This window comes from Paroedura picta, chromosome 2 (assembly GCF_049243985.1).
Source record: "Paroedura picta isolate Pp20150507F chromosome 2, Ppicta_v3.0, whole genome shotgun sequence".
NCBI lineage: Eukaryota > Metazoa > Chordata > Lepidosauria > Squamata > Gekkonidae > Paroedura > Paroedura picta.
This window is the reverse complement of record NC_135370.1, coordinates 112239342-112255716: the sequence shown is the minus strand read 5'-3', so window position 1 is coordinate 112255716 and position 16375 is coordinate 112239342.

The following is a 16375-nucleotide window of genomic DNA, read 5'->3' as shown; positions in this document are numbered from 1 at the left end:
TCCAGTGGCACGTTTAAGACCAACAAGTTTTTATTCAAGGTACGAGTTTTCGTGTGCAGTTCCTCAGGTAAAATGTTCTGAGTGAGCTCAGCATTTTGGTTGCCTTCAAGTATCCAGATATTTTTTCCCATGGAAATAGTATTGGCCCTTTACTGATCAATCAAAGTGGTGGATGCAGCCGTGAAATCAAATGGCGAGTAACACTGGGCCAGAATGCAATGTTAAGCATGAACCGCATATGGAAGAGTAAGGAGATCAGCCTTAATACAAAGTGCCAGCTAGTCAACACCATTATCTTCACCATAACGACCTATGAATGCGAAATCTGGACCTTGAAGAAGGAAGACAGGAGGAGAATAGATGCCTTTGAATTATGGTGTTGGAGATGAATCCTGCAAATACCAAGGACAGCCAAAGTTTCCAACAAGATAGTTTTAGAGAGGAACAAACCAACTATGTCATTAGAAGGGAAGATATTACAGCTGAAGTTCACTTACTTTGGACATATCATGCGATCAAACTCGCTAGAAAAATCATTAATACTCGGCATGGTCAGCAGCAAAAGGAAACACAGTTGCCAAAGAATCCGCTGGCTCAACACGATCAAAACCGATAAAGGGATGACCATGAATCAACTGAAAGAAGCAGTCATTAACAGAAACGTATGGCGAACACATTCCTATAGAATCGCAAAGGGTCGGACATGACTGAATGGATGACATCATCATCATCTTTACTGATCTCATTAGTGGAAAGTATACAAGAAAAACGTTACTCTTGGGCCTTTGGAATACACCCATGATGTGCATTCAGTGCAGCTGAAACGGTCCCACTCCTGTGAGAGGTTGCCAATCCAGAAACAGACAAGACTAAGACAGGGAAGAGAACCTAGAGAGAGCTTATTTATTTTGTGGAAGCACTAGCCATTTAAACCAGCTAATGCCACCAGATTTTTTCCCCCACTTAAGAAGGGTGCTGTCAAGTTTATTTTTAAGATTCCACTCCTGGTATTGTTTTTGTTAATCTCAACTTTTTAATAATCCAGTAAATACAAAACATCTAGCTAAATTCTCAGAACCTGGGAGGTAAGCATAGCTAATATTTTTATAAGGGGCAATCAGTGAAAAACAGGGGTGAAAGTCGAGAAGGCTAAGGACATGGAAAAAACAAACGTATTATACTGAAGTAACAGTTACTTGATGGAGTAGTTCTCATGGATAGAATACCCCACAGGTGATGAATACAGAGCTTTCTGAAAAGGAAATAGCTGGGGATATTGCACATCTGTAGGAATTCTCCAAGTAGAAATAAAGCAGAAGCAAAGGTGATAAAATGCCAGGGAGTTGATGTTGATCAATGCTTTGAGGGAATCCTTGGGTGGGGGGGGGGGAATCTACCCACCTGATTTTGAAAGTGAGATTATAAAACACAGATGTTTGAGCTTCGGCAGAGGCAAAATACTCCGTGAGGAGATCACAAGCTGCTTTTAAACCAATGTAATGTTTTACTTGTATTACATTGTTTTTGCAAAATTGTTTTTTGTATTGTTCTTTATTTAAATTGTTTATTATCTGTCTTTCTACCTTGCAGAATTCAAGTTGGTTTACAATATAAATAAAACTGATTTTTTTAAGCATAAAAGACTACAATTTAAAATTTCAATTGACTGCCAATAAATAAACAACCAAACAGGGAAACCAGAACCCAACAAGACAAGTCAGGTTTTTGTTTTTACAGTTTAAAATCCAAATCAGCAAAAATTAAATTAGTCAAATGCAGTGAACTCACCATGAATCTTGAAATACTCAAAAGAAAGGGAGGCATATACGTATTTTAAATAAATAACGTTGGTAACCAATAGAGAATCAGTATGGTATTGAACTAGAATCAGTTGAATTCCCCCCCCCCCCAACACCATGAAAGCAGAGGGCCAAGCATTCTCAGCCTCACCTTTCTCACAGAATAACTGTAAGGCTAAAACAGCACAGGGGGGAAATAATGTTGTAAGCTGCTTTGTGTCTCCCATTGGGGTTAAAAGCAAGAATATAATATCTAAATAAATAGTAGTTGACAACATTAATGAAAACAAGACTGCCTGTCAGTCTGGTGTTCTTTGCAATGTCTCCAGCAAAGAGATATGCATGTTGGTACTCTTCACTGTCCCCACACACTTGACCACTTGTCCTCCCCTTTGGCCCAAAGTGCCAGAACAAACACAGATGGTAGCAAGGACACAAGCCTGTTCAGCACTCGCTTGAACCCTCGTGCTGATGGGACTGGATCCTCTGCTCTCTGCAGCTGTTAATACTCAATAGCCAGCAGTTAAGGTGGGCCCTGCAGAGGGGAAGACTCCAACTGCAGGTGGTTGAGCATGTCTTTGAGACTTGTAGTTGGGATTGTTTTAAAGTCTTTTGGGATTGTTTTAAAGTATTTTAATGGGGACAAGACTACTGTGACCCACCAAGAGCCTATGGGAAGTGGTGGGAAATAAATCTAAATAATAATAATAATAGTTGAGAATATATAAGTAATATACTCAAACAAAGTGCTTAGACAAATTCAAACTAAGAAAAGCTAAAAAACATCCAAAGGGTATTAGAAGATTTTAACCAGGCATTTGAAGAGATTTTCACAGATGAAAAAAATAAGGGAGAATGTGTCTAAACCAACAGTTGCTCTGGAAGGAGATTTTATCAGTAGCACAACTTCAGGCTATTCTGATGAAAAGGAAAGATAAAGTGCACTCATAAGAAATCTAGCTGGATGAATAAGGAGCTGTCGGATATCCTGAGAACCAGAAAGGAAACCTACAGGAAGCATCAGGATACACCATTACTAAAGTGTATTAAAAAAAAGCCTTTTGTCACAGTACCACTTGAAATACTTATAAGTAAATAGTGCCTTTGTAAAGTGTTGCCTAGCTCGCTGAAAAAATATGTTAAAAGTTATTTCACAAATCAACTTTGGCAACAAGCTTTAGCAGGTCCACTCAGAAGTAAATCTTGTTATTGTTGGGGTTTACTCACAGGAAATTGCCCTTAGTATTGCAGTCATACTTCCTGCAGTTATATCAAGGTAAGGAAGTGCATATGGAGCTGCCTCAGTACTGAAGTTTTTGAATACACAGCAAAAAGTATATAAATCAGAGTTTCTACATGTACAAGTTTCCAAAACTTGAGGATAAATCCAGGGGAATTCCAGATGGGTTCTCTGGTTCAGCACTTTCAGCAATGGCTTGTATGAAGCTATGGCTAATATACTTATCTAGTTAACAGCAGCAAAACCATGAGAAATGCAAATATACAGAAGTTGGCCAAAAAATTGAACCCATTTTGGGAAAATGAAGGGAAACATTAAAATACTATTCAACAAATGAAGTACTGCAACTACCAAAAAAAGTATAAATACCAATGGAAATGGATAGCTAACGCTGTTGGAAGGATTTATGTATTATAACTAGTCTGTAACCACAATTAAAAGGTAAAGGTATCCCCTGTGCAAGCACCGGGTCATTTCTGACCCTTGGGGTGACTTATTTTAAGTTTTTTTCTACCAAATATTTTTCTGTTCCTGACATTCTAAATGTATGTTTAAATTTTGGTCTGAAAGACCGTAAATAAAATGCTGCTGTAACTAGTCACTGTTATTTTGCTGAGCTAGCATAATGGCGATGGAAATCACTGCAGTACAAACAAATTACATATATACACACACAAGTGGAACACCTCAAGAAACTTGTCAGAGCAGTTATCCCATTCCCCCCACCTTTGCTTCCTCCCCTGTCCACTGCTTCTCTTAGTCTCTCACTCTCCCTTCTCATACATCTCTTCATACTCTCATCCGTGTATATAATTCTTCCCCCCCCATCCAATTACTCATTCATTCTCTGCCTCCCCACCTCCACTTTCTCCAGCTTAGTGTAGTCGTTAAGAGCGGCAAATTCTAATCTGGTGAGACAGGTTTGATTCCCCACTCCTCCCCTACATGTAGCTCCAGCTGGGCTCCTTACTGCACTGATAGAGCTGTTCTGACCAAACAGTAATATCCAGGCTCTCTCAGTCTCACCTACCTGACGGGGTATGTGTTGCAGGGAGAGAAAAGGGAAGGCCATTGTAAGCTGATTTGAGACTCCTGGTAGAGAAAAGTGGCATATAGAAAACAGCTCTTCTCCTCCTGCTGCCCCCCCCCCCATTATTTGCCAAGCCTCCTGTACAGCTGCAGTAGCAGTGACAGCAGCTCTCCAGGAATTACAATTGATCTCCCAACTGCAGAAATACATTCCCCTTGCCAGTTGCATACTGGAAAAGTCATGGAGATTGGAGGTGGAGCCTTGGGAGGGAAGTGACCTCAGCAGGGTATATCATAGGCTCCACCCTGCCAAGCTGCCATTTTATCCAGGAGAATTGATCTCTGTCATCTGGAGATGAGTTGTAATTTCAGGTGGTCTCCAGTCCTTGCCTAGAAGTTGGCAACACTAATTCCTCTGGCAACTTTGGTGGATGGAGTTTATGTCATTATACCTGTCTGGGGTCATTCCCCTCCTCAAACCTTACCATCCCCATTCTTTACCCCTCAGATATCCATGAATTTCCCAACCTGGAGTTGACAACACTGTCTCCTTCCCATTCAACCTACTATTCCACAATGGCTTTCATCAGGCAGCTACTGCTGAACAGTAACAAGCAGCCAGGCCTAGCTGAGTAATGCATGTCAGGTGGTATCAAGTTACCCAGAGGCTGCTGCCAGACCTAATATTCAAACTTCACCCCCAAATATTCAAGAATTTTCTAACCTGGTTTTTAACTGACAAATGCTGACTGCCAAGCAACATTCACTTAGGGAATTTTTTTAAAGCTATAAGCACTCCTTTTATCATTTTAAACTTTAATAAAATACAGATTTCACATTTCTCTACAAATCTGGGGCCTTTTTTCAGGTTTGTAAAAAGGCCTGTCTTGCTCATTCACAGCTCCAGCCACCAGATTTAAGTATCAAAAGACTTGCTATTGGTATAGAGGTATATATATTTTAAAGAACAGTAGCACTTACACTTTGTTCTGATCAACTGGCTTTCTGCTGCTATAACCAGGGTAAAAATTTCTGTACTGCAGTAGTTGTTTGTTCTGAATAAATGCTAAATCAGGCCATAACCCAGTTCTTGTGCCCCCTATAAGTCAGGTGTGAGACAACTTCTCACATATTACTCATCCTAGAGAGCCGCTGGTCTGTTTTGCTTTGTCATGTGGACCATCAAGGTCTTCTATGCTGCTGTTCTCCTGGCAAATGCACAGGCTATAGTTTGAAATCTCTACTGCTGTTCCCTGTAGTATTATTGCCTGGTCTATCTGAGATTATCTTGAGGGCTGAGACCAATCAAAGTTGTGCAGTGGGCCAGGGAACGTCCAAATGCATTATTTAAATGGAATTTGTTAATAATGTAATGGCATACTACACAGTGTTTGGTTGGCATTTCTTTTTAGTATATGTACTTTACACCCTCTGTGCATCTCTCAATATTTTGTTTTTATTCAACAGAGCCAAATATGTTGGGAATGTTGTGTATGTGTGTGTTTTTTAATTATGGTCCAATAACAAGACAGTGACAAAAAGACAGTGGCCACAGTAGTATCTAGGATTTGGCAACTGCTACAAATCTTGCCCCGGGAAGCCCTGGCACTGCGTCTGTGGCCCGAGGGCACGCTCTCTGCCGGTGTGCCCAGCGGGGGGGGGGGGGGTCCCTGCAGCGTCCTCTTGGCCCAGAAAGGCCTTGCGCCCCATCACACACACGGTGCCAGGCCTTCCGGGGCCAACGGGCCTTCTTCTGCACCCAGCTCTCCTCCTGCGTGCTTGACAGGGGGGCACTCTCCTCCCCCCTTGCACCCACCCGCCGCTCTCCGCTACCCAAGACCTCCTACAGTCAGCTTCGGGGGGGGGTCCCTTTCCCTTGCCCCTTTTCCCCTTTCAAAGCCCATTTTTTAAAAATAAGCTTTGCTGCTAGTATTTTTATAATTGTGTTCCACCCTGTATAAGCTTAAGTTCATTATTCTTGGAGTTGACTTTTTTAGGTTCTTGATTTTTGTTTCAATCAGGATATTTTCTCCTTTTTCTTTTGGACAATATTAATCTCTGCCCATGAAGAAACGGGGGGGGGGGGGGCACAGTAAGGGAAGATTGATAGATCTAGATGCCACTCACTCATGAATAGCAATTTAGTATCAGTTTGTTAAGATCATGTCAGTCAGTGCATTAACCACACATATATTTATAATAATTTTATTTCTATAGCCTGCCTTTCCTGGTTGGGAATATTTACTGAGTTTTAACTTGGTGTGGAAAAGCACAATCTCAGATGGTACATAACTTGTTTTTACTTTTGTGTGTCTTTTGCTTCCTTATTTCTAACCTGACCTTCTTCCAAAGGCACTCAGAGTATGTGCTAATAGTGTAAGACCCCTTTTACTAACCTCCATGGATATTAGCTGCCAAGTGGCTGCCAGGATTGGTGATGACATGGAATTATTTATGGCTCACCAATGTGACATCTTGGAGCCTTTTGGCTGTACTGGAGCTATGGATCCTGACATAAGTTCTGTGGGCAATGTTTCCAGAAATATATGCAGAACAAGCAGAGAACAAAATAGGTTGGCTTAGCCTCTGTGCTAAACAAAGGATGTCACAACTACAACAGTTCAGTTCACTTGGCCTCCCAGCCTCCAAATGAGTGAAGAAATAAATATAGACCATGAAATACCTTTAATATTTTTAGAAATGAAGCAAGAATGGGGAACAGGGCTCTGGAAAAATGAAGCATATTTGTAGGTGCTCAGAAGAAAAGTATATGGGTACATGTATGGGATGTTTCTTTTGGGATTAGGTGCGCACAGAAGAATAGAACGAGGTTCTTCCATTTACTTTCTAAGGAAAGAAGTATTTTTTCCATCTTTAGTATTCCAGTTGACAAAGAACGATGTTTAGAAATAACTTCCTGACTGATAAGAGGTTTTGTAATGCTTTGTTATTATTTTCTTGCCTGCTGTGTAAGTTCATTAAGAGATTGCAGTTTTACACAGATTGTGCTTTGTATTTGGCTTATAAAATGGATATTTTTAGCTGTGATCACATGAAACTACGCAACATGTCAGAGGGCAGCAATCATCATCACAAGGTTCATTACCTTAAATACCTTAAAGTAAGACAACAATCATATGATCCAGTTCAAAGAAAGTGAACAAGACAAAAACACCTTTTCTTGAACACATGGCAATTGATCTCCAGCATTCTTAAAACACAGGAAAAGAAACTGATCCAGCAGTGCTGTTCCCTTGTTCTTATTTGTCAGAGATAAAGCATAAATATTTATAATTCTGAACAATGAGAAATCCTGGACAACACCAACAGCTACTATGTTAGAATCTAACAGTTAGACAGGAAACTATTGAAATTCACAAACAACAATACAGTTTCACCAAAAAGAAACCAAAACCTGTTTACTAGCCCTAAAAACACCAGAATAAAAACATGAGACTCTAAAAACACCTTACAATGGTTCCTCAGATAAGACTGGCAAAAACTTGTCTAATGGCGTTTCTTATGAACTCTACCCATTCACAAGAAAAAACACTTCTTAATGGACTTGCTAATGAACTCCACCCAGAGACAGGAAAAGCAGTTCCTAGTTCCAATCCATCCCCTGGGAGAATCCCACATAAGACAGGAATATGATGTTACATACATGCCCCTTCCCCTGAAGAACAACTGTTTACACACTCCACACTTTGTCATGGAGAGATTCCCATCTTGCTGCATTCTACCTCTGAAGATGCCAGCCACAGTGCTGGTGAAATGTCAGAGACTAAAACTACCAGACCACAGCCACATAGTTGGGAATATCCACAACAGCCAGTTGACTCTGGCTGTGAAAGCCTTCGAGAATTCATCAAATCCCAAATTCTTATTCATGGAGGGAAGGAATTCTAGTTCAGCACTTCTATGCTAGTGCCTCTGCTTGAAGAATGGCAATTGCTACTGCATTCTTTCTCTCCTCATTTTTAACTCTGCTCCTAAGAAGGTTTACTTCTAAGTCCCGCTTATTTCAACAAGAAGTCACTCCCAAGTAAATGTGTATAGTATGCCCGTGATATGTCCTTGGTGCTAAAGGACCTGCTTAAGCTCAGACTCAGATTGCTTATTGTAGCATATTCTATTAAACTAGCATTGATTTTGGTGAAACATATAATGGTGGCTGGCATAAATAAATTATGGTTTGTGGGCCATACCTTTGACTTTAGTGTCTTGATTTTCTAACATCTTGACAAGACCACACACCCATTGAGGAATCTTTATCTGCTCTCTGTGACATAATAAAAAAGGAGGTATCTGAGGGAAAACCTAATTTCCAACAACTATAATGTGCTTTTCCATAAATGGCTTGTGACTTCCCCAGTTTCTCAAAGTTTTCTAATAAAATCAGCTGACAAAAAGATCTGTCCTATTCCTGTGCTCCCGTCTGCCTCATGTTATTATATTGTACTAATCAATAGCAATTCTGTTTGGGATGGGCAAAGTGATAGGTACTGTCGTTAAATTTGCACTTTCCCTTGGGCATTTGAACCAAAAAAGATAGTAAGGTGTCAGGATCTGACACCACTAATAAAAATGAATGACATTTGTGTGAAATTCACAATTAGGTCCATCCGACAGATGCCTTGAGCAGTAACATTACCCCTTTCAAAGAAAATCAGGTTCGAACATGCAAAGGCAGCCACTGGAATTGCAGAAACAATAGATCAACAATCAGCAGCAGAAGAAAAATCTGGGAAGACCACTCTGGGAATAGTTATATAAATCTGAAACAGATCTAAAAACAGAGGGAGGGAGAGGGGTGAAGGAAATGCAGCTTTTGCAAAGCAGAAATGTAATAACCCAACCACATGATAGCCACAGAAAATTCCTCTCTGTGTTGCTCCCTGCACTTGCCATGTGAATCTACTACCACACACAGGCTTAAGCAGCCAGCACTGCTTTTAGCAATAGCTACTTGCAGCAAGAGCTGGAAACAACTGAATGCCACACAAGGCAGAAGAAGTATGTGGGAAGTGCAAGCAGTCTGCCGATGACTACTACATGTTTATACAGGCAAGTTCACTTGATTTTTTTAACTGCCTTACGGCTGCCTGCGATGGGTATATCCCTGCTGTTGGACCCTCAATCAATCAAACTTTATTACAGTTGTTCAGACCAAGTTATATGAAGTCATTACAAAAGAGACCAAGAGAATATGGTCATTTAATGTAGTACAATTTAAAACAGATCATAAAATAGAACTTAAAACTATGCCGTTGGACCCAATTGCCCAGCCTCAAGAAATTGTGGAGAGAATGGCCTTGATAGTCATGCAGCAGGAATTCCCCCATGTCTGTATGATCTTTACCATAGAGATTAATGGAAATTGCTAGAGTGTCCCCCAGAAGAGATGTTGCATTCTCCACAAACTCCTGTCTCCCCAGGCACCACCATCAAAATCTCTTGGCCAGGGGTTCCCAATCAGGGGTCCACAGAACCCTGGGGTCCTCAGGAGCTCCAGAGGGGATCTGCAGCCTTTCCCCTCTGGCCTTAATGAACTGGGCCACAAGTTAGGGAACTGGCCACTTCCACCTGGAGGGCTCAATGAGTAGACTGAGTGTAGAAATCAAAGGGAGGGAGTTGGTTATAGAGTGGTATGGGGGAGGAGGTCTGGGCTGCCTTATTAGCTCCTTCCCTTCTTTTGGCCTACATGAGGTGGAATCACTATAATAGTCAAGATGGAGCAAGGGAGCAAAAGGACAGTGAAGGGTTATGTCACTTCCGGAGACATAGCTGAAAGGTATTACCAGCTGACATCACTTCTGGGAGTCCTTGAAGTCTGAAAATTTATTTCAGGGGCTCCTCCATGTTCAAAAGGTTGAAAAAGGCTGCTCTAGGCATTTGCTGATGCAATGCTTCCAACCCAGGACTGCCATGAATGATCTATTTATTTATTATTCAGTTTATAGACTGCTGCTCCCCAAATGGGCTCACGGCGGTTTACATCATAAAACATTAAAAACACAACAAAACCCCAATAAATCTTCCCACTTAACAGCAATAAAGGCAGCAGTGGTCACAACTTCCAATCCCATCCCCCTTATTCATCCTGGTGGGCAAGTTGTCTTTTGATGAGAGTGGAAGCAGATCTAGTAGACTTTGGGGGGGAGTTGGACTACCGGGACTCTGCCCTGGCCTCAACCGTGCGCCTGGCAGAAGAGCTCCATCTTGCAGGCCTTGTGGAAAGCTGGCAACTCCGGCAGGGCCCTCAGCTCTTCTGGGAGCTCGTTCCACCAGGTTATTAATCAACATATCTATCATCAGTAAAGCTAAATTGTATAGGTTCAGTCATGTGCACAGACTTTCTTATTCTGGTCTCTTTATTGATGTCATGCTCAGAATTTTGACATGGATGCTAGGTCCTGCTCCAGAGAATATAAAATTACATCCTAACCAGATCGGAAAAGTTAAAGGTGTGCATGTTACAACTATTCAAAGAATAAGAGGGAAACATTCAAAATACTGCAGGTGAAGTTACAGCCTTCTAAAGCCATTGACATCGACTGGGCCCTCTTTACTAGAAAGATGCCCCCTGAATACACTCTAATTTTGGAAGAACTATTATAAACTGGGACTGCTGATGCTGCTAGTTGGTACTAAGGCCAATACTTAAACAACTCCTGCTAAATGAATTTTAACTGTTTTAATTGAATCAATGAACTATTTATGTAAATATCCATGTTGTACAACACCCTAAACTAGTCTGCTGGGAGGGTGCTATAGAAATTAAATAAATCATAATAAATCATAATTAATTATTATTCAGTCTTGGCCCCGACCTGGTGGAATGAGCTCCTGGGTGGAGATCAGAGGCCCCTCCTCAGGCTAGTCCCACAGACTATGCCAGTCCATCAGGAGAATCGCCACTCCTTCCCCATGACAAGCAGCAAGCTGTTGGACTGGAGTGAGGGGAAGGTTATTATTCGCCTCCAATCTTGTGCTTTTAATATGCTGGATGTTAATGTGGGTTTTATTGGGGATTTTATCTGATCTTTGTTACCCACCATGAGCCGTTCTTGGAGTGGCGGGCTATAAATCTAACAAACAAACAGCCGAAATCAAAGGGCTTGGAATGTGCATATGTTTAGGATTGCAGTTTCTCTACTAGTCTGCTAGGGAAACCAGTTCATTCATTTACATTTGTTGAAGTTCATAAGTCTTTTCATAAATCTCTAATGCCTCTGTGGGATAATATACAAAACCAGCATTATGTTAACGCCCCTCCCAGTTTTCCAATGTAATTTCCTGGGAAGGACAGGAAAAGTCAGGGAAAGTGTAGCTTTTTGTAGCACTGGGGATAATATTTCCAAAACAAGGTGTACTCTGTTCTGAAAGCAGGTATTTTGACAACGATGGTTGTATTCTTAGTTTTAAGCAGCAAAGTCAGCAGTTCATTTTAAAATCTGATTTTCATGCAGCACTCTGCCTTGAGAGGCCACATTTGAGGGTAGCTATAAAGCTGTAAGCCTGATTGCAAGAGCCAAATGCCAAGACTTTCATAATAAAAGGAGTAACTGAAACAAACAGAGCCACAGTATGGTCTACCCTCAATTAAATTGCCAGTACTATAATGATTCTCTAGGGATGAACACTGGGGAAAATATTAATTTAGATTTCAGGAACAGCATCTATCCTGGTATTCCACAGTAGTTGTATTCCCCTCTTCTATCATATCATTTCAGGAATCAAGTTTTAGGCTTTTTGCTCAGGATTTTATCATTATTCTGGCTTCATTATTTCCTATGGAGGACTTGGGGTAGGGTGGGGGCTGGAGTTTCAACAAAACTGACAACAAAATTGCAGGGATCTAGTGTTGCTGTTCCCTGATCATCTTCCAAGTTTCAAGCAAATTTGATCAAGGGGGCCAGTTCTACAAGCTCCTACATAAGATGCCCCCAGACATCCTTTCCTATGAGGAAAAAAATGTTTACCTAGTATTTATCAAATTTATAACCTGCCCCCTATCGACCCAGCCATCTTGGGGCTGTTCATAACAATTGATAAAACAGTTAAACAGGACAGCAATAAATAATTAAAAGCAATTAAAACAACCAAACAATTGATGGCATCAATGCCAGTTCCCTTTTTTAAAAAAAGAACAGACAGTAGAAGCTATTTGACTTAGCACTGAGAGAGGCCCTGACTCCGGCCTGGTGGAATGTGCTCCCCGAGAACATCAAGGCCTTGATGGAGCTGTCACGGTTCCACAGGGCCTGCAAGATGGAGTTCTTCCACAGGGCCTATGGTTGCTGGTAATTGGGGATTCCCTACTGAGAGGGAAAGAGGCCAAAGTGTGTCGAACGGACTTCTTGAGAAGTATGCCGTCTAGAATAAGTATTTTAATTTATTTAATACAGCACTGCAGCCAGATAAAATGTGCAGTAGAGAATTACAAACATATTCTAAAAACAGAATAAAGAAAGTAAAAGATACTTAAAGATTTAAAATTTCAAGCTACAGATTCTGTCCACATCATTTTAAAGCTGAAGCCTCCAGAACTGCACACAGTAGTCCTGTTGCAGCCTAACCAACTGTACAGAAGCACTATGACATCTTGTAATTTGGATGTTATGCTTCTGTTAATATGCCCCAAGACCACATTAACCTTTTTTGCTGCTGCATCACAGTGACGGCTCATATTTAACTTACAGTCCACCCAGATCTTGTTCCAGCACCTTGTTACCCAGAAATGTATCCCCCATCCAGTATGCATGCTTCTCATTTTTGTTACCCAGATGTAGGACTCTGCACTTATCCTTGTTGAATGGCATTTATTCGTATCCACCCACTTTTCCAGAGTTCAGATTTCATTGAATTCTATAGCCACAAATCACATGATGTCTCTTATCCACAATTGTGGGATAGTAAATTGCACTATTTCTCCTCTCCACACTCTGCCACCATTTCTCACCTTTTGCCCTCCTCATTAGCACCGAATAAAGCACAAGAGAGAGCAACACTCTTTTACTCACTGCTCCTTGGCCTGTCAATCAATCGAGGCGTGATTAAAAAAAAAATTGAAACCTACACTTGGCAATTTGTACTCATTGCTATGCATATGCGTTGTCATGGAAGGTAAAGCACAAAAAAAATGCAAACATGGCTGGCCAGCAGAAGGCACAGTGAAGGAGGCAGATTCCCACCCCTGCAGTAGTTCAACCACCATTAAGGTTCTCTCTAGTGGTCCTAAGTAACCTCTACCATCCAAGCCGCCACTGCTGCCTCACAGCCCAAGTGCCTCCTTCCCTTCCTTCGCCCATGTGTCCTACCCCATCTCTTCTGCTCCTCTCCTCCCCCCAGGAGAAGGAATTCAAACCAGAGTCTCCCAGTTCATAGTCCAGCACTCCAGGCCCTGTGACACACAAATCACCCTCACCACACAAACAATGCTTTCCAAAGTTATACTCTCCTCAATACATTTAAGTCAATGGGCTTAGAAGGGTATTTGACTGATTGATTGATTGATCTGCTCCCAGCCTGCAGTGGCTAACAACAATAAAACAACAACAGTAAAAACATACGCCCCCCCCCCCAACCTTGGTTAAAATAACTTGGGATGGAACTGTCAGTGTGTTGGTGTCACTGCCAATGGTTACTTATGACCCTGGAAGGAAAAAAACAATCCAGTTTCTGACTTTACTTACTTCAACCTGTGATTCTGTTCATGCTGGAAGTTCTGACTTATCCATGACTGGGGGATCTGACATAATGTGAAGGGCTGAAAAAGTGTCCACAACAATGGACATTCTTTAAGTTTCTCATTGAACATAACTGTTTATCATTCTGTATTTCAGCAGTAAAGATGGTAGAAAATGTTCAGGTGGAAGACTGGACCTTAACTTCAGTTGAAATGTTAATGATACCTAAATTACACAGAATTAGATTGTGTCTTTGAACACATAATGCACGAAGCTCTAATCCAGGCAGCGTTTTACTGATGAAAGTGTTTATATAAAAGGCATCTTAGCCAAGAATGATGGTGTGTAATTAATACTGTGATATACAGCACTGCAAACCGCCTTAAGATATACCATAGAGCTCAGAGTATTTTGCTGCATTTTAAGGAGATATGCATCTACATAGCAGTCACACGCAGCAACATGCACGTTTTATGCACATTGCTTGCCTTACATAAACTCATATGCAGAGTGTGGATGTCATCTTCAAATCCATTTGCAAACATAACAAGAAATATCACAGAGAGGAAAAATGACTAAAGAAAAAGATCCTTTATTCCAACATCCAAATTTATTGTTGCCTACATGAAAGGAATGGAGCTGTATTGTGAAAGGCATGAATGGCACAGCTAAAAACCAGCCAGTATCGAAGAGTGGATACTGACATTAAAGAATGAAAGATGTATATGAACAGTTCTCCAGGAAATATGCTAACATTTTCTGGTTTTGTTTTTGTTGTCATTGTTTTTTACATCATTCACTGATATGTCTTCTTCTTTCTTCTAGATATTTGGGGTAAACACAGACAGACAACATCCAAAAGCAATACATGACAAGGTTTTTTTAAAAAAAAATTCACCTTAAAACTGAGTCCAAATGAAATTTTTTTACAGTGCTTTAAAAAAACAAGCAAGCAAAAAATCCAATTTAGGCAAAACTGTAGAAAGCCATCAAGAACTCTTCTTTAGCTGTCTTGAACTAGGGCACACAAATGGTCATCCTTAACAGGCACACAGGTTGGTCTACCAGAACCAGAGGATAATATGGTCTCTGAGGTATGTTGACAAGTGTGGTTTCAGTCTTCATAGGTCAAACAAACACCTTGACTTGTGCCCAGAAGACAATAGGTATCAACAGCAAATACTAGTACAGGTTGCCTCAGGAACATACACCTGCATAATTTTCATTATGAAGCTCAGTGAAGTGCCATCGATGATCAATAGTCTCAATTTGAAATTATGGCAAACTACACTATATAATTTTACATGAGAAGGGAAACCTCTTAAAATGCATTAACTTGACAAACAGGATTGCTGTCCAAATGTACTCTTGTGTTATTATGTGATATGACAGAAAATATAAGGGTAGCAAACACAACCAAAGACAGAATCAGAATACAGGATGATCTTGATCGGCTCAAGAAGTGGGCTAAACCAAATAAAATGAAGTTCAATAGGGACAAATGTAAAGTTCTGCATTTAGGTAGGAAAAACTAAATACACCAATATAGGATGGGGGATACTTTTCTTGGCAGTAGCATGTGTGAAAAGGATCTAGGAGTCTTAGTAGACCATACATTGAACATGAGTCAATGGTGTGACTCGGTGGCTAAAATGGCAAATGGGATTTTGGGCTGTATCAAGCGGAGTATTGTGTCTAGATCTCAGGAGGTGATGGTACCGCTTTGCTCTGGTTCGGCCTCACTTGGAGTACTGTGTTCAGTTTTGGGCACCCTAGTTGAAAAGGGATGTAGACAAACCGGAGCATGTCCAGAGGAGGGCAACAAAGATGGTGAGGGGTTTAGGGACCAAGAAGTATGAGGAAAGGTTGGGGGAGCTTGGTCTGTTTAGTGTGGAGAGGAGATGACTGAGAGGGGATTTGATAATCATCTTCAGGTATTTAAAAGGCTGCCATATCGAGGATGGAGCAGAGTTGTTCTCTCTTGCCCTGGAGGGACAGACCAGAACCTATGGGATGAAATTAATTCAAAAGAAATTCCGTCTAAACATCAGGAAGAAGTTCCTGACAGTTACAGCGGTTTCTCAGTGGAACAGGCTTCTTTGGGAGGTGGTGGGTTCTCCATCTGGAATTTTTAAAACAGAGGCTGGATAGCCATCTGATAGAGATGCTGATTCTGTGAAGGCTTAAGGGGGTGGCAGGTTACAGTGGATGAGCGATAGGGTTGTGAGTGTCCTGCACAGTGCAGGGGGTTGGACTAGATGACCCATGAGGTTGCTTCCAACTCTATGATTCTATGATAACCCTAACTGTGTCAATTAAGTCAATATGAGGTGTAGTACAAAAATGATAAGCAGAACTAATTACCATCTGTAAAGCATGGCTCATGATGAACTATTCAAAATTTGATGAGAGAAGAAATTCCATTTTTTCAGAAGGAGAAACCATTATGAAAATGCTGAATTAGAATTCATCAAGAAATTCATTACTATCTTTCCTCCAGGCTTGAACAAAGATTAAAGACTTAGTGTGCTTTCTGCTCTCCTGTTGCCATAGGATTCTGATAATAGCAGAGCAAAATCCAGGGCCTTATTTTACTGGCTGAATTGGCCTAATGG